Source organism: Tachypleus tridentatus, chromosome 10 (genome assembly GCF_004210375.1).
Source record: "Tachypleus tridentatus isolate NWPU-2018 chromosome 10, ASM421037v1, whole genome shotgun sequence".
In the NCBI taxonomy this organism is placed as follows: Eukaryota; Metazoa; Arthropoda; class Merostomata; order Xiphosura; family Limulidae; genus Tachypleus; species Tachypleus tridentatus.
In genome coordinates, this window is record NC_134834.1 from 166,382,494 (window position 1) to 166,401,816 (window position 19,323).

At 34.1% G+C, this 19,323-nt stretch overlaps 1 protein-coding gene across 5 annotated transcripts in view; it reads left to right on the plus strand.

The window, feature by feature from the left end:
* The window catches only part of LOC143230858 (uncharacterized), a 113,910-nt gene that overhangs the window by 34,156 nt on the left and 60,431 nt on the right, over nt 1-19,323 (plus strand). For 3 of the 5 annotated variants that reach the window (XR_013016650.1, XM_076465124.1, XM_076465125.1), the window contains exon 1: nt 5,526-5,790. The exons of the other annotated variants lie outside the window; for them this stretch is intronic. The gene's annotated coding sequence lies outside the window, so the exon portion shown is untranslated. Of the gene's footprint in view, nt 1-5,525; nt 5,791-19,323 lie in introns of those variants that run through there. 5 annotated transcript variants of the gene reach the window in all.

A 19,323-nucleotide genomic window follows, 5' to 3' on the forward strand; every position in this document is an offset into this window, starting at 1 on the left:
GTGCATTAAGAGATTAAAGAAATTTATGGTTTATAGAAGTGAATGTATTAAGTTATACAGAGAAAAATGTTTGATTTATTCGTAACTGATCACGCTTGAATTGTGTTAGTTCTCAAACTAGTTATTTTTACCGAAGCAGACCGCTACAAACTAAGTGTTACAGTCCGTAAAATATGCAAACAAGCCTTAGCTTTCAGTCTTAGAAAAACAGACTTTGGAGAGGATGCACAGAGACTACAGAGATGACAGAATTGGATATTAGATAGAGAAGGATTCATACCGAGACTATTTACTGCATACAGTTGAATTTGCTATTCCTTATGAAGTGAATATAAGATATTGTTCCATTTGCAATTTTCAACCCGTACTCTAAGTTGTACTTAGAGGACTAAACGACTAGAACAGAGACTCTTATAGATAAGATAACCACTCAACATCACCAGCTGCCACAGGAACCGAATAACAGGATTAACTGTGACACGCCCTTAGGTAAAAGTGTGAAGCGTTTTCAGAGCCATTGTGCCCCAAATTTCGGATAGTGTGATCTTCAACTTCACAGATTAACTCTATATACAAATAAATGAGATGGCAGAAGCAAGCTTAATTTCATACGCCAGTACAAATTCTCTACCCATTGTATGTAGTTCTAGTGTATAATACTCATATGTGTTTTTTGTGTGTGTTTTTAGTATAGCAAAGCCACAAAGGGCTATCTGCCCAGCCCACCGAGGGGAATCGAACCCCTGATTTTAGCGTTGTAAATCCGGAGACATAGCGCTGTACTAAGGGGGGCATAATACTCATAACAGAACTGTATTAAATGCAGGTTTTACAGAATAAATAGTTCCATAATTATTATGGTAATATAGGCTTGCAGATTCTAAGACTTTCATATTGTAAGCCTGTTTATAACTAGAGTTCTACATGCATAAGGATCACAATATTTAAAATCAGTATCTGTCGAGGCTAAGTTTCAACCTGTCTCCAGAGTTAACATAGAGGTATTATTATTCTGTTTCATAACTTTGTACGAAAAATTAATTATGGGACATAAAATAATCGAATTTGGCAAGAAACCCATAGCTAAGATTTGGTAAAACTTACGGCACACGATAAATTATAGAATACAACAGAAAGCGCATTTGAAGTAAAAAGTAATATATATTTAGAATCTAAATTATTCAAAAAATCTTCGTATTGAGATGAAACACTTTTAAAATACTCGTTGCAAATAATAATTCCTTATTCTGGTATTTGCTGCATAAAATGTATCTTTTGCGATACATGGCTTTGATGGTGAGATTCATCCAAGACCCAAGTGTTTGGGCATAACCATCCCTACTGTGAGCTGCTGACCACATTGAATCGAATAACAAATCGTGTGTCACTTTTATAAGGCGCTCATATTTGAAAGTGCAGAAAATGTTCAATGGCATATAGCAGACTCAATCCTTGGATTTATTAGTTCATAACTTGTTGACTAGCTTTGATAATTTCCAAAACTGTATTCTCATAACACCCACTTCTGATGCGTGAGTTTCCTTCAGATGGCTCACGAGAAGGTTTCATCAGTAGGAAGAGTTTGTAGGTCCCGGATGAAATTAATATATATAAACAAGAATATTACATATAAGTCAAATGCAAAAGTTTAATTTTTTTCTCTGTGGATTTTGAGTTAAAGAGGGAAAAACGTATATGTTATTTGGGATATTCTGCACATTGTAAAATAATGATTTGCCTACTGGTATACGAAAGAAGAAAGGCCCTTGTTGGAGTTTCCTGGAAACAGAACATTAAAGTCAAACTATAAGATAAATCCAATACTAGAGTTTTGGATTCAGAGAATTGGACAGCATTCGGAACTTTCAGACAAAGCAGTCTGTTTGCAAGACTGGATTTTCATCATTTACGACCCTGAAATCAAATAATTAAAAAAAAAGGACGAATGCTGAGCCTGAACCTAGGTCATAGATGATGACCATTTCATCTAGTAGTATGGAACATTTCTGACAAAATAGGCTAACCCATCGCGTTAAAACATGATAAGGTAAGGCTGCACTTAACATTAATTAGGGACGGCTATGAGTAAATATCCCTTGCGTAGCTCTGTGGGAAATCCTGAAACAAACAGTTATGACTTATTTTTTCCTCTGTATAATTCATAGCACGAACTGGAGTTCGTTTAGCAATAAATGATCTCTATCTTTATTTTGTTTATTTTCCGTCGTTTTAATCTTACAACTATATCAAGGGTTACCCATATCTATCAAGTTATAACCAGTTATAACTGTAACTAAGAAACAGCTTCGAAGTTGTCAAGCTTAAACGTCGGAAATAAATAAAATAAACATTTCTCTGGTCTGGAGAAGAGAAAATGGACGTTTATTTACAGAACAACTTATACGGATGTACAGTATTGTTCTGGTCGTGTAATAAAGTGTACTTATGTGTACTTTGTTTTGATATAGAAATATTCTTGAAGTGGCAGACAGATGATGACAATGATATCAGTTAGAGTCAATCATGATGAAGAGACCGAAACTCAGTTCCTGTTATCTCAGACTACTAACACGCTCCACGACCGTGTGACGTTCAGTGAAAGTGACACGTGAGATATTGCTTGAGCAACCAGTGATGTAATGGTTTTGAAGAATGAAATGATGAACTTTTGGAAGTTTACGATGTTGTACAAACAGTAATTTGTAGAACCCATTACTAAATTGTCAGAACCCAATGGGTTAAACAACATGATTAATGTTTTGTTGAGATACGGAAGTATATCGAGGTTCAAACAACAGTTTAAATATTGTCACAACTTGTTATCAGCTTAGTGATACATTGGATGGTTTCTGATAAAATCAGAAACACGTTCAGTTATGATGTGCATGAAAATCTATAAATAGTGTAAGGTTTTTGTGTTTTTTATATTATATTTCGTTGCGCTAACCTTTGATATCTCATAACTGAACGTTTTTAGAGACCAAACTAAATTCGTTATAAATACGTATTGTACCTAGATTAGAACTAATTTTCTTTGTCATACATAGGCGTGAAGATGATTAAAAGAACAGTTTTCCATTAGGTCTGTTCCATCGGATCCCAAGGCTAAAATTGAAAGCCAACTTATGTGAAGTGATTACTTGGAATCTTTTCCTAAATCTATTTAATCAGGTCGATCTTTGTGCGTAGGGATACATAAGTCACAAAAATGACTGAACAATAGGAAAGAGGAAAAATAACGCTAATGCTTTGAAGTAATTGTTCAATAAAACTCTATTATAATAAATATATGACCATATATATTTAAAAAATAAAATGCTCCATTAACATTGTTTTATTATTAGCATTAAAAACATATTTTTTATATCAGTTAATTAATAACCTTGTAACAGTCACTTATACATTGCTAAGAATGAATAGGTGTAATATCTGATTGAAAACTTCTCTGTCATTGGTTGGTCTAATGTATCTGATATACTGTAAGGTGATTCTTTACAATACATGGCTAAGAATAGCAATAACATATTTTTTTACAGTTCATGCAGTTAAATAGGTTTGATCAATGGTTCATTGTTATAATAAAAAAGACGGAAACTCCAAACATATTTTAAGAACGCAAAAACATAGTATAAAACAAAGATATGCAAACGATACGTAACTCAGGGTCTCTTGTTGTTTTGTAGGAGCTAGTAGTTGAGTTAATACGTAAAAACATAACTCTCTGCTAACTTCCTGCGCTTTTGTAGCATAACTAAAATAATTTGCAATCAAAATTTAGTTGTTTCTTTTAAAGTAAATTACATTATGTATCACAAATTTTGTTCCTGGATAGTATGTGTTATTTCTTAATTGCTTATGTTGTAAAAGTACAGAAAATGGCCATTATTCCCTTAAAACGTTGCTTTTGTGACCTGGATAATGAAATTTAGAAATTAACTTATTTTCTATGTAAAAACGGGCAAATTTGCACATTTTCATTTACATAAAGTGTGAATAAAACAACATATGAATGAAGATTTACATGTATTTATACTAAAGTTATACAAAAATGTTTAGAAGTGAGTATTTTTTCGAGATTTGCGACTGTAATGTAAATCACTTTCACGTATCAGCCCCCAAATATAGTCTCCCATCATGGTTTTGTTATACTCTCCGAGGTCACACATGGAAAGTTTGAGGAGAAAAATAGGTCTTTTCCATTTAGTTTAGGTATAAGCAATTGGAAAATAACACTCTCTGCCCAGGAACAAGAAAAAGTAAAAATTTTGTTATATAGTGTTATCTATATTTAATTGTAATATTTATTAATCATTTGACAGAATCGTGGATAATTAGAATACCTTGGGTTAACCATTTCATTGTTTTTTGGATACAACTTTTAATCCATAATTAAACTTACTTTACACTGTTAGTATTATTCATGCTTTAATTTCTCTCTATTGATATTATTAATTTATTTATTATATATTAGTCACAATATCGTTTTTCTTATTTCCTATCGCCTCTTGCCGTTACTTTATTTTTATTTCATCTTTATAAAAATTGGTTAAAATTACATGTAGTTTTTATCACACTTAAATCTTCGTGCACTGTACACACCTCTTTGACCAAAACTAAACCGGATACTGACAACTCTAAGTTATGATTAGATAGTCCTCAAGGCTAACTCATATTAAACATCTGGTTCACGTGACGTACATGCCTGTATATTTCATTATGTTCATTAAATATAATCCTTTTTGCTCTGAAGAAAAACAGTGAATTATTCGAAAGGGCTTGAGTTTTGGATTTCATTTGAAATTCATTACAACTTGTGGATACACAGTTAGCCACTTCAAGACTTTGAGTTAGATTAGACGTACCCCTGTAGATAAAGGCTCAAATCTGTTCAAAAGATCTAAGTATATTATATCCAGAGCGAACGTGTGTCGTTTTAGAATAAAGGCTCAAAACTGTGCAAAAGATCTAAGTATATTACAGCCAGAGTGAATGGGTGTCGTTTTAACACTCGATTGGATTTATTGCGTTTTGAACAAATTTATGAATAAGTTTGTCTTTTCGTTTTGGATATTTTATTTAAAGTTCTTTTTTACATGATTTTTTCTTTTATTTACTTTTTAAAAAGAATGACACTCATATAACATAATTAACGTTGACATGCACGCGAAACTGCTTATAAAACTTCCTTTTATAGATTGAAGTGCATTTAAAAAAATTTCGCGGGGAAGATTTTTTTTTCATATCAGTGGACAAACTGCTTTATGAAAACAGTAAATGTAGTAAAACAGTCCACGTCTTTTGTGTCATAAAACTTTGACAGAAACTAAGAAAGAGAGAGAAAATAGTTTTATTCTTCAAAAATACAAAATGAGAGCGCATAATGCTATTTTCACCTGAAATAAGACAGTATGCTGGAAGATGTGAAGCTACCCTACGTCATCGGTCACTAGTGCGCAGTCTCACGGTTTCGACGTCATCTGGAGGTTTTGGGATTTGGGGCTTAAGTAGCACGAGTTGCAGAACAGGAACCTCAGAGATATCGATACAAGATAGTCAAACACATGTCGGTCAAAAGATCCTGCAGACAGTCATAGTGATAAGTAGTTTGACCGCCGATCTGCGCAATAAAAATATTTTATACCCTAATCGTATATTAATTCAGTCCACCAATAGTCCTATGCTTATGTAATAATTTGTATTTGACGGCCACGAGAATTCGCTTTATTTATTCATAGTGTCATGAAATGAAATCTCAAACAGCGGTAGTTAACACAGCCAAAATAATAAAAGGTGAGGTCAAAATGTTTTTTTCTTGCTTCTTAAAAGGATTGAAATCATTTTAAAATAGTTGCAAGATTATGGAACTTTTATGAACTTCATTCATTCTTCTCTTTGCAAAGCTGATTGTAAATATATCTTGTTAACATAATTTACTTTCATACTAAAACCAACAAAGAATATCTTGAAACTTGTAATATTCTATTTTCGCAATCTTAAGAATTAACCAGACATACATTTCATCTATTAATGTTTGAATGAGAAATATTTCCATTGGATGTGAATATAGATAAAACACTTACAAATTATTTTCATAACTTCTAAGTTATTTATACATTTTGTTTATTTATAAAGGCTGATATAATAAATTATTTATATCTTTTATTTATTTCTCCAGTTATTTCTTTAGATTTCGTTTGTTTGTGAATGCTTTTGTAAGGGAAAGGGAGAAAAACATATACCTTTCCAACGTTTCAGCCAAAACAGCTTCCCATTCAATTGCTGCCATAAAAATATTTTATTAACTTTGATTTTTCTTAATTATTTTAACAAAGCTTCGTAAAGATGAATCAATTTTACTGTGAACACACCGATGTAAAGCTTGAGGGCTTATAGTGTTAAATTTCGAAAATAACGCATTGTGCAGAGTTGTGCTTAAAAACAATCTACTGTAGACGCATTCGTATTGTAAGAATTGACCTGTGTTCAAATATCAAAAATTTATTTTAACAATAAACATTCAAACAAAAACTATTATCTTTTTAAGTAACAATGTTTGCATTCGTTATGAATACGAACCATTATAAAGGATTGAATTTAAACAAAGCGGGATATCATTTTGCTTGTTTTGAATTTTTGCGCAAAGTTACGCGTTAGCCATCCGTAGTCTTCACCACCCACCGTCAACTCTTAAGCTACTCTTTGACCAACTAATAGTGGGATTGATAATCACATTGTAACGCTACCACGGCTGAAAGGGCGAGCATGTTTGATGCGACGAGATTCGTACCCCCGACCCGCAGATTACAAGTTGAGCGCCCCTAACCATTTCGCCATGCCGGCCGTATCATTTTATTATTATCCAGTTACTAGTATTATAAGCTTCGTACAGTTAGGTTGGAATCAGTTTTCAAAGTTAGCAACAATAAAATCCATATTTTATAGACGAAGTGATTTGAACTCTTTCGCCACGGCAAAACAGGTCAGGTGGCACAAATTTTCAGCCAGGTTACTTGTTCATGTAATAACAAAGCAAACCTATCTGATTATTTGGATTCTTATACGTTGTTTTTATACTTTTTTTCTCTATTTCTTTTTTGTCTTCTATATATGTTTATTTCCATTTGTACTTGTTTTAAGTACATGTACTTTTCGTCTACGAAATTATCCTCATGGTAGTTTATTTTTCTCATAAGCCTCGGCTTATAAGAAGTGTGAACTTACACTATTGTTAAGTGTCATTTTTTCTCAAAATGTAGCATTTAGCTATATTGTGCGTTAAAATGTTTGCAGAACGAATTGATCAGATTTCACGATAATCTAAAAATGGATGGTGTCAAATGCTTTACGCTATTGTTATATTTTTAAATACATATTCAAGAGTAGTTAAGTTGTACAATATACACATTTTTTTCGGAGATTCAGTACATTCTATTAAAATGATTTTGGAGCTCCCTCATGTCGTTACAGTTCATGTCACCCCGTCCAGTGGTACTTTATCTGGCAATCGTGCAACTTGACAAGGGCCTTGACATATAGGTTCCATTACAAAAGTTGAAAAGTTGTCACGCGCAAAGCACACCGTTCTTCCTATCATTTTTCTCATAATCAGTCTAGTGTACGAGGACCACGTTTTCTCATTGCTATCTGCAACAATGTAATCCCACAGAAACCTATAGACGTGGGGTCCAGTAATTTGACTCGTATGTTGTTACAGGGAATAACATGAATAGCCGATTCATTCTCCCGTTACTTAAGGTGTGCGAAAGTTGAACTTCTCCATCGTGGAACTACTTTTTACACATGCTACGATATTTCTTACAGATGGAGATCCTTTATCGTAATATTGAGTTTTGTTGGCTGGAAAACATGAACTTCGTTTGCCACTGAACTTTGTATTTGCGGATTTCCAGTATACCGTACGACTAATTGCAGGTCACTTTCTGGATAAGTCTGAAATCATGTGATGATCCATATACGTTTTTCTACAATGTTATTAAGTACAAGGGACATCTTCGTTTTAAACGTTCTAAATTCTTAACCTAGAAACATCTTTATGTTCTGAATATATTAATATTTTGCGTCAAAGAAGGCTTTTCCAAAAAGCGACAAATGTTTTGTGGCATCACATTACATAAGAACACAAAAAAAAGAAAAAAAGAAACCGGTTAGATTTGAGTTCTGATACATTCTGTATCTGTGTAGTAGCTTACTGATTTGCATATTAAAAATTATCTTGGTATGATAATTTAATCTTTTTGAAAAACATATATAATTAGTTTAATGAGACAGTAGTTTATCGTCATGACAATATAATTTTAATATATTTTTCGTTTCAAAAATTGATAATTTGTAATTTGAATTTGAAATATGGTACTAAATTAAATATTTGAGGTATTTAATACCATGTTTTATAACACTAAAAATCTCATTGCACTAGAACAAACAAATCGTGATTTTTGAGAAACATACTTACCATTACCACATGCGAAAATTAGACAAAAATGTTTTTTAATAATCATTTCATAGTCACTGTAAATTATCTGACTAACTGATTGTAATGACATATTTTCTCACCTAATAAAAACGTATCCTAAATGAACAAGACAACACACAAGGATTATTTAAGCCTTGCTGACAAAAAAATAGACCTTTTGCTTTTACATTAAACAGAGATTTTGTAACGGTTCGTTGCTGCTGAAAACCAGATAACTGTGTCTGCGTATAACTACATTAACTTCTACTTTGTAATTATCGTACGGTGTCTCATAGGCATAGGTGAAACCTCTGGGGAAGGCAGGACAACTCGGGAATCGCTACTACTTAATGAGATACAATGGTTCTGAACAAAGAGAAAATACTTCGTGAACTCAAAATTTGATAAAATAATTACTTTGTTCTTATCTACTGTCTCACCATCTTATTATTTCTGCTTTCATTATATATTTTTCTCTAAAGGTGTGTATGTGTGTGAACCACTGATATTTGTGCATAATTACTTGTATATATTTATCCATTTAACTATTTCTATACGTCCCACTGCTTCGCATAGAAAACAAAACAAGTAAACCAAGTTGCAACTGGACGACAGTTTTCTAAAATTTAATATTTGCGACGAAACAATAGCACTTCCTAAATGCACGAACAAAATTCGTGAACGCATTTATGGCGTGACTACGGACTTTAGCCCTTTTTCTTGTTCAGCTAACCTGTTCTTTTTTTCTGGGTTTTCTTGAAAGTGCTTGAATACAATCTTGTTTTAAACGTTTCGACCATCTGCATTTGAAGAGGTATGCAGACAACGTTCTCGTGCTGTTTAATAACATTGAGTTGGTAACAAAGTACTCAGTTGTAAACAGTAAACATTCTAGCATAAATTTCACTGTTGAAAATTAACAGAATGAAAACTCTCGTTCTTACATTTGGTTTGAATTTCGCGCAAAACTACATGAGGGCTATCTGCGTTAGCCGTCCTTGATTTAGCAGTGTAAAACTAAAGGGAAGGCAGCTCGTTATCATCACCCACCGCCAACTCTTGGGCTACTCTTTTTACCAACGAGTAGTTGGATTGACCGTCGCATTATAACGCCCACACGGCTGAAAATGCGTGCATGTTTGATAAGACCGGGGATTCAAACCTGCGACTCTAACATTACAATTCGAGTGCCTTAACCACCTGGTCATGCCGGGCCACGTTCTTAGATAATCATGTTTTTTAAACAGTCAAGGTGTACTGAGCGTCACCTATTTTCCGGATACTTTATTCACTTTTGAAAATTTCATTCCTTCAATTACTAAAGAAAATTTGAATAAACCATATTATACAGAACCTTTAAATTGAGAATATTAAGCAAATGTTTAGAAGAAATTGTTTCTCGTTATCTTTTCAAAGTATAATAGTCCTCATTCAACGTAAATTCTGAAAACCAAATCCATTTTGCTAGATGTTCCGAAGAAAACTGTTACGGTAGTTGTACCTTACTATTTCAGACATGATTAAAAGGAAAATTATGAACCAGTTATATCCACGAGTTCAGTTGCAATATGTACTTTAAAGCAGTTTAGGTTAAAAGGGCTCTTCAACTTTATAGACAAACAAAATCCATTGAATAACTCACTTACGTGCTCGAGGTGGAACCAGGGGAATGTATTGAGTAACTACTAAAATGTTCTGCAGTCTATTAAAAGAACATGTGTACGCAGAAACTTAAAAAACAACTAGTGGTAGTAACAAGTACTGTCCAAAACGTGATTCTGTGCCTGCTTCCAGTTTTCGATGATCATCTTGTCATTACGTTTTTAAATGTAAAAATGCAAAGAAAATAACAGAATATGGACTACAACATGAATCGACCGCTATAAATAGCTTCCTTCCATTACTGGAGTAGTCTCACTTGAGTCGTCAGTAGATGATGTTTGTAGCATCGCGAAAATATTGAAGCATTAGTTGTTCGTAGTTTCTCTACCACATTGTGCAATATCGACTGTAGTTTCTCTGCAATATTGAAGCAGTAACTGTAGCTAGTTTCTCTACAACTGAAGCGGTGGCTGTCTCTAGTTTCTTTGCAGCACCGAAGTAATACTGTCTGCAGTTTCTCTACAACAATAACGCAGTAACTGACTGAAGTTTCTCTACGGTAATGAAGCAGTAGCTGTGTAGTTTTCTACACTAATGAAGCAGTAGCTGTCTGTAGTTTCTCTACACTAATGAAGCAGTAGCTGTCTGTAGTTTCTCCACACTAATGAAGCAGTAGCTGTCTGTAGTTTCTCTACAATAATGAAGCAGTAACTGTTTGTAGTTCTCTACAACATGGATTGCTGTTAGTAGCTTCACTAGTGATTAAATAGGTGCTACATGCAGCCTCAATAAGACGATGAAGTAGCTGCTGTCTGTAGTAGTTTATTCTGAACATTGTATTGAAATAACTGCTGTTTTTAGCGCCTCATTACAGCGCTAAGTGCTATATATATATATATATATATTGCGAATAAGGTTATCAAGCAGTTGGTGGCTGTAGCCTAATTAAATAATATTATGTATGTGTTCTAATAATGCACTGAAGTAATTAATTTCCATAGTTTTACTTTACTACAAAAGATCGCTCTCTTAATTTCATTATGACGCTAAAAGAAACTGCCTGTGGTGTTGCTATAACACCGTAGCAGTTGCTGTCTGTCGTTTCGTTATGCTACAGTACAGGGTGGCCCGTAAGTCCCTACCCATCCATATGTTATTATGCTATATTCAGTTATATTCAATGATGAGTTGAAAGCAGCTGTTACAGCGGCATTTGGAACAATAACCCCTTGTATGTTGAGGAAAATGTCTCACAGAACATGGCGTCGCATAATATTATGCAGCGAGAATGAGGGACAGCACACAGATACACTGGATACATAAGATATTTAGATGGGTAGGGACTTACGAGTCACCCTGTGTGTACTACATCGGGCCAATAGGGTAAGGAAGCAGTTTCACTTCGTAGTTTCACCGAAGCAATGAAATTATCGTGGCTTTTAAGTTTTAAACAGCATAAAGATATATTTAGGGGACTCAGTGTGATCATTCAGCTCAGAAACTGAACGATACTGATGATAATGATAAAGGATACAAAACATGAGTATTAAAATGAAGGCTTTATTAATATATCGTTTTTGACAAAACATTTGTTCAATAGATTAGTATAAGAACCTTAACGGACGTTTCATAATCGTTGCTCTAAAATGAGAACATATATATATATATATATCGTCTTCATATCTTTCAATGGGAAAATTATAGTAATATTTCTTTTCGATTACTTTTTGACAGGAATTATCTTTCACCATCCGGCTTTTTTATTTTGAACCTTATATGGCTGTCGACGAAATTCTCTAACACAATGTATTGCATTAGTCCACATTATCTACCAGTTCACTTTCACTAAAACATAGACTTAGTTTATTTCTTAAAGTTCAAATAACTATCCCTGTGTGTGATTTATTTCGTTGTATCGTGTAGTTATCTCTCGTTTCTGTATATAGAAGTTTAACAGAAATTACTTGGAACTTTTTTCCTTGATATAATTAAAATATATCAACCTTTGTGTTTGACTTACTCATTATTTTTTGTATCGCTAGCTTATTTGTTAAAGGTATCAATAGAAGTCTAAGAGAAACTGCTTAGGAGTTATTTATTTAAGAACATTTCTCTCGTTTCTAGATATTGAATGATAGAAACGTACCTTTTTCGATGATTTCTATAAAAAATGCCATGGATAACGTATTGTTTCGGATTTTCTATTGGAACTACAATTTCGTTTCATGTTGCACTCAGGAGAAATGCACGCGTTCCATACGTATATGAACAATGTAATAGGTTCCCTGCTGGCCTTGAAACTAGTTCTTCCATTGTTGGTCGTGTTCATTCTGTGTTCGCTTCAGCATTTGCTTTTCAAATCAATTTTCGTTGTAACAAACTCACATTAGCAACTCTCCTATAAACCCTCGATTGTACATGGATTCCGAGGTAAACAAAATTCGTGTTTCTACATTTCTATTGTTAATAATATTTTTGAATTTAAATGAATGAAGTCGATTTGATACCTTTTGTTTGTTTTTGTTTTTTTTGGAATTTCGCACAAAGCTACTCGAGGGCTATCTGTGCTAGCCGTCCCTAATTTAGCAGTGTAAGACTAGAGGGAAGGCAGCTAGTCATCACCACCCATCGCCAACTCTTGGGCTACTCTTGTACCAACGAATAGTGGGATAGACCGTCACATTATACGCCCCCACGGCTGGGAGGGCGAGCATGTTTAGCGCGACGCGGGCGCGAACCCGCGAATTACGAGTCGCACGCCTTACGCGCTTGGCCATGCCAGGCCCGATTTGATAACCTTTGCACATATTTATAGGTGCACAGACATGGCTTTACACATCTGCTGTTAATACGATACCAGAAATTCCGTTCTCTACGGTTTCAAGAAAACACTGATATAAGAATAAAAGCTGTATCCTTCTTGAAGTCCTTGGCCTTGCGCCAAGGAATTTCATCCGGCATAATGGTGTCAATACATTCTCCTGATACTCGTTGGAGTTCACCCTTATTTCGCAATGTGTTTTGGAAAGTTTAATTTGCCCAATATATGTGAGAAGGCTGCAGCACCTATAAAGCCAATCAACTAACTTTATGTTGTTTTTTTTACATTAATTACTTATAACAGGTTGAAAAATCCTCATCATGTGTTTTGGTAGTTTCAGTTATTCAAGTCCACCCAGACCTCGTCTAACGTTCAGAAAAACTGTTATCAATCGCCTGCAAGGTATGTTTCGTATAGTTTCTGCAGTTTGTTTCCTAACATTGTATCCGGAAGAAAGCCTGTGCAATCAGTGCATTAATCTTTATATAACAAATATTTTTATCAACTGTTTTCAGCACAGTTGACTGGCATATGCGAAAGTTATTAGCAGTTCCTTTCCGGTAGAAATATCGTCGTGTATGACTAATATATGAACTTTATCAGCTATATTAATTTCAGGGTGTTGACTATCCATTGTCGATGTTTTTCAGTATGTTACACGTATAATAATTTAAAACAGGTGTATCATGGATCGTGCATCTTTTCGCTGTTCTAATATACCGCTGATAAGACTGTATAAAAAGGGGTTTGCCGCGAATAGTTTATTCGTATCGAGAACTTATCGCAGAACAAATTTGTACACATTAAAAATGTCACCTCTCATGCTACTACTCGAACCTGCGGCAGTACACCGTATTAAAGAGGATATGGAAATCGTTGCCATAAATTACGATTAACCCTCCGTAGACTTCTTAGATACTTTACCGGTCTAAAAGTAAATTGAAAACAACAGAGGTGAACCTTACTTTTAAAATTTTACTTATCATTTAAAAAAATATGTTAAGTAAATATGGTTTAAAATACTTTTTGAAAATGACATTGTATAATGTCCCCAAATAGTGGACGATAAACAATATTTGAAAAGTAAATAGCTTTTCGTGTTATTGTTTTGTTTTCTACGAAGCGTGTATATTAAGATATGATATTAAATCAACTAACACATTTTATTTTATTAATTCAATTATTAAATCTAGATGAAATGGCATTCTGTTGGTTCCTACGTTTATATCTGGTGCATTATTACTGGAAATGTCAGGAAAATTCCACTAAGTGTAGTTTGCACAGCCATAACGCGCAGAACAAAGCCTAAGCTAACTGTTCTTAGCGGAGTAACGGACTCCCATATTTTTTACTGCCAGTTTTACCTAGACGAATACAGGGCTAATCTGTGTAATGATCTTGTAAAACAAGGTTTACAGTATGATCAAATATTACAAATCCATGCTTATCCTGCATTTACTCCGTAAATCTATATTAAAGCCAAAGAGCAAAGGCTTTGGAACTTAGTTTACGATTTAGTTCACGCGTCTTTTCACATTTATGCTTGCTAATAATACGCTTGAAGTTAAAGACGTGAATTCAGTTTGTTTACAAAGTTATTCATTTTTCAATATTTGCATGGCTTTATTTGTCACGAATGATGATTTAAACAAATTGTTTGTTTGTGTTTTGAATTTTGCGCAAAGCTACACGTGAGCTATCTGCGCTAGCCGTCCCTAATTTAGCAGTGTAAGACTAGAGGGAAGACAGCTAGTCACCACCACCCACCGCCAACTCTTGGGCTACTCTTTGACCAACAAATAGTGGGATTGACCGTCACACTATAACGTCCCCACGGCTGAAAAGGCGATCATGTTTGGTGTGACGGGATTCCAAACAGCGACCCTCAAATTACCAGTCGAGAACAATAACCATCTGGCCATCCTGGACCTATTTCAAACAAATTATTAATAGTGTAAAGCTATATGATGGGCTATGTGCACTCTGTCCACCAAGGGGAAATCTAATAGTGGATTTTATCGTCCTTTAATTGGTTTGAAGTACATTGAAACACAATGTGTTATTTGTGCTCTGACCACCACAGATATAGAAATCCAGATTCTAGTATCATAAGTACGAAGACATTCCGCTGTAACATTGGAAATTATTAGCAGTGTAGTTGTCTTTTATCGTTCATAAACTTAACGCTTACCACCGGAGAATGATCAGACAGGTGTTATATACATTTTATGTATATTTTAGGCAAAATAAGATTATTTTAAGCCTATATATTTATGTATATGTGCTGTTGTTGTTTTTCTTCGTCAGAAACGATTCTGCTTCAAGGCTTCTTTGACGCTTCACGTCAAGCACTTTTCTAAAAACCAATCGTTATTTTTTAATAGACTAAATATCCATTCACTACTAACTTACGATTCAAACTAAAGATGTGTAATGCTAAAATCTGGGATTCGATCGTTTTGAAGACAGGGCATGGACTAGTGATTAGATGCTCGGACTATAAATCCGATGGTCCATGGTTCTCTTCTGTTGTGGCAAAAACGCGCTCCACATTTTAAGGCCACAGGTGCTGTATATATGAGTGCCCATCAACTGATAGTGAATATTGTTCACCAACCTTCTTTCTAGTTGTTCGATCCAAAATAGAAGTCTCGTAGAATATGAGTAACTTAGCTTGAAAATTCTGAAACCAATAAAATATATATATATTACTTTTTGTGACATAAAGATTCACATCTTCCTGAATTCAGATTCATACAATGCATTATTTTATGGTTTAAAAGAGTTTTAGGCATTAGTAATGTAATACAAAATTGATAAATGTTTCACATAACATAAAAATGCTATTTTTCAGTCATAGTATTTCGAATCTTTAATCACAAAATTATTTATAAACTCCTCCGATTATAAATTTCCGAAGACCACTAACCTGATTTTCACCATATAATTTATATACCGAACACCTCTGTCAATAATTATCTGGTCAATAGAGAAAGAGTTTTCTTTAGTATTCGCCATTTGTAATGACGGAACCTCATTTACGATAGGTAATTATTTGTGGCTTAGGGCTAAGATTGCGAGAATTACACAGTTATTATTTGAAAGTACTGAAAGCAATTTTTCTTTAAAACACTTTATTTCCAGACCATTAAACATTTGTAAATTATACAAACAGTTTTATAGTCGATTAAACATCTGAAGATATTGATTGCTGTTTGGTTGCTTTATGACCAGCGATTTTTCTAGCTTGTGATCACGAATCGTTATTGTCTCGTGTTCCAGTAAGTCGGTGAAATTAAACTACTCAAAAGCCTAAAAGATTGAAAATTATAATTTAGATGCTACTGAAAAATATTTCGCATATTAATAATGTTCTTCAAGAGATGAAAAACAAATTGAAACTCATATGAATAAGGAAGGCTACGTCTCACGTCTAAATTAAAACTTTTATTTAGCAACGATTAGAGTATTGCGTGTAGTCAGGCTTGACCGTAATGTTAAACGAAGAAAACCACTGTTAGGACGTGAAATTTGACACAAGGCACCCTCTCGAATCGTCACAAAATAAAATATGTAATTTAGACGAAAGAATCAACCGTATTTATTCAAATAGTTGCTCGTCATATTACTGAGATAACTTATATTTTAAAAAAATCTCGAATGTCGGTTATTTGAAAAAGGAAATAATGCAGGTTATGCTGTCTAAGTTTTGCAAATCACTTCAGAGGTCTTAGTTTCTTATTGTAATCAGTTTATTTGGTAACACTAGTGAACTCTCAACACCCAAAGCACAATTTTTGGAGCAGTAATGACTTAACTCTCAAAAACGTACAGCTGTTGATTTTAGAAAATATATAATTAATTGCGTCAACGAAGACAAATTTAAAACTTTGAGAATATTTAAGTAAGGAAAAATCTTTGACTCAAGAATTTTTAAATTATAAATTCTTTCGTGAAAGTCTGGTGCGAGAACCGCGTGTTAATTTACATATTATTTTCGTGGTCATTATTAGAAAATTACAGAGAAAATGTAATTGTATTATGCACTTAGTTAACAAAAGAATCTTTCACAGGAAGCTGAGTTTAATTATTTTATGATAATGACTTTAATTAATTATTTGTTGAGTTTAATGTTCAAAACAAACATTTAATATTGGTGCAGACACTATCCAATGTTAATTTCTAGAATTAGTGAACTTGGCGCCTCTATATTGTTGGAATTTACTGTTTTAGCTCTTGTGAGATTTACATAATACAGAGGCAGAAAACATTATACTAAAATGATTTTGGAGATCTATTACGTTGGTACAGTTTGCGTCAAAGGCTCTGTCCAAAGCATACCACTTCTCCCTGTCATTTTCCTTAATCCATCTAGTGTACGAGGACAACAGGAATCATTCGCCTTTGCATGAGGTGACTTAGCCGATATGTCTTCGCATGGAAAAGCAAGAGTACCCATTTCATTCTCCAGCTGCTTGGCTTAACTAGAAATCGTGACTTGTTAAGTTCACACAGCGAGATCCTTCTTCATTATATTGCATACTGTTGTCTGAGCGGCTTCTGCCACTGACCTACATGTTACTGGATTCTCATCGCACTTTGCTTACCACGACAATGGTATAGATTGTTTCAGAGCTTTATCTGGATGGTCATGATTCCCCAAGATGATTCGTATTTCTTTGTTTTTCAATAACATTAACTACAAGAGACACCCCAATCCCTCTCTTTAAAATTCTAAATCTCGAGCTTTTCAAGACTTTATGATTTGAGTATATGAGTGTTTCGCAGCAGAGAGTGGTTAATTTCCTCTGACGTTATACTAGCTACGTACGAACCTCCAAACAATATCAAAATATAACTTATGTATGACGTCGCCTGAAAGCATCACGTGACTTGCTGACTTGCATATTCAGAGTCGTTGTAACAGGACGTTCTCAACCTTATATAGATGTTTTATAGAAAATAAACTTTCATATTTATTTTGTATTCGATGAATATCAATTGCACGTTATTGAATCAAGAAAATAAGCTTTATATAAACCGGATTTCAATGCAAGTTAAAGCAAAACATAATTTTATGCAAAGTTGAAGGTTTGAGTGAATGGTGAATACGATTTTTATCTTTACTGCTTTATCATTATTTTAGTACTTGTGATTTACCTTACTAAGAAGTGTAAGGTTGTGCTGGATTGTTTGTTTGTTTTAATTTCGCGCAAAACTTCACGAGGGCTATCTGCCCTAGCCGTCCCTAATTTAGCAGTGTAAGACTAGAGGGAAGGCAGCTAGTCACCACCACCCACCGTCAACTCTTGGGCTACTCTTTGACGAACGAATAGTGGAAGTGACCGTAAAACTATAACGTCCCCACGACTGAAAGGGCGAGCACGTTTGGTGTGACGGGGATTCCAACCCGCAACCTTCATATTACGAGTCGAATGCCTTAACCAGCCATGCCGGGCCAGACTGTGCTGGTGAAACTTATTTCATAGTTGTTTTTTATCACACAGTGTTACACGGCTGTGAAAGAAATCTTTATGTTATGCTGTTGTAACGTTGTGCCAAACTTCCAAAATCTGTCCGTCTATTGTTACGGAAATATACGTGTATTTTACAACTACAGTCCCAACTTTGTAGAATTAGATTAAAATTATCAGACGTTTCAGTGGGATTTTCATATTTCAAAACTAAAATAACAATCGGTTTGTAAATATGAATGGAAGGCTGAGTTGGTGTCAGTTCTTTGCACTTACATCTATTCGGGTTCATTTGTTAGTTTCAAATTATAATGCCTTGAATAAAATGAATGTGGTGTCTAACTTTTTAAAAAAAGTCATGAACCTCGTCTCACGGTAATAACATCCATCATGAATGTGACTTGTGGAGTTAAATTAAACTAGATCTTCACTTGGACACCATTTTTTATTTTTTATTTATCTGGCGATAGGTGCAATGAGACAGTTGCGGTATCCATGTAATGAAACTAAATTTATATAGATGTATTTTTATAAAGGTTGATTTCGTACTTTTGCGTCGCAATAACATTAATTTTCTGTGAGTATTTTGGATATATTGGATATGACGTTTATTGAGATACAATACAGTTACTGTCAGGACTACAAAACAGCTTTTAGCACTTGATAAATTGTCTTAAAATAATCATGTTATATTGGTACTATCAATCTTTATACTAAGACACATCTAATAAAAAAAATCTGAGCTGTAAAAGCAGGAATTTTACTGCAATTTTAAACTTGAACGGCACCTTCGGTTCGCGGAGGAAACACGGTCAGATCATAAGCACTCAGATAGTTTTGAGCTATTGAACAGGAGAGGTGGAGAAACCAGCCTGTAGCAACTGTCGTCACAAAGGTTTTTGTCTGTTTTGTAAATCAAATAACAGACATATTTGTGATGTCGAGAAAACCTA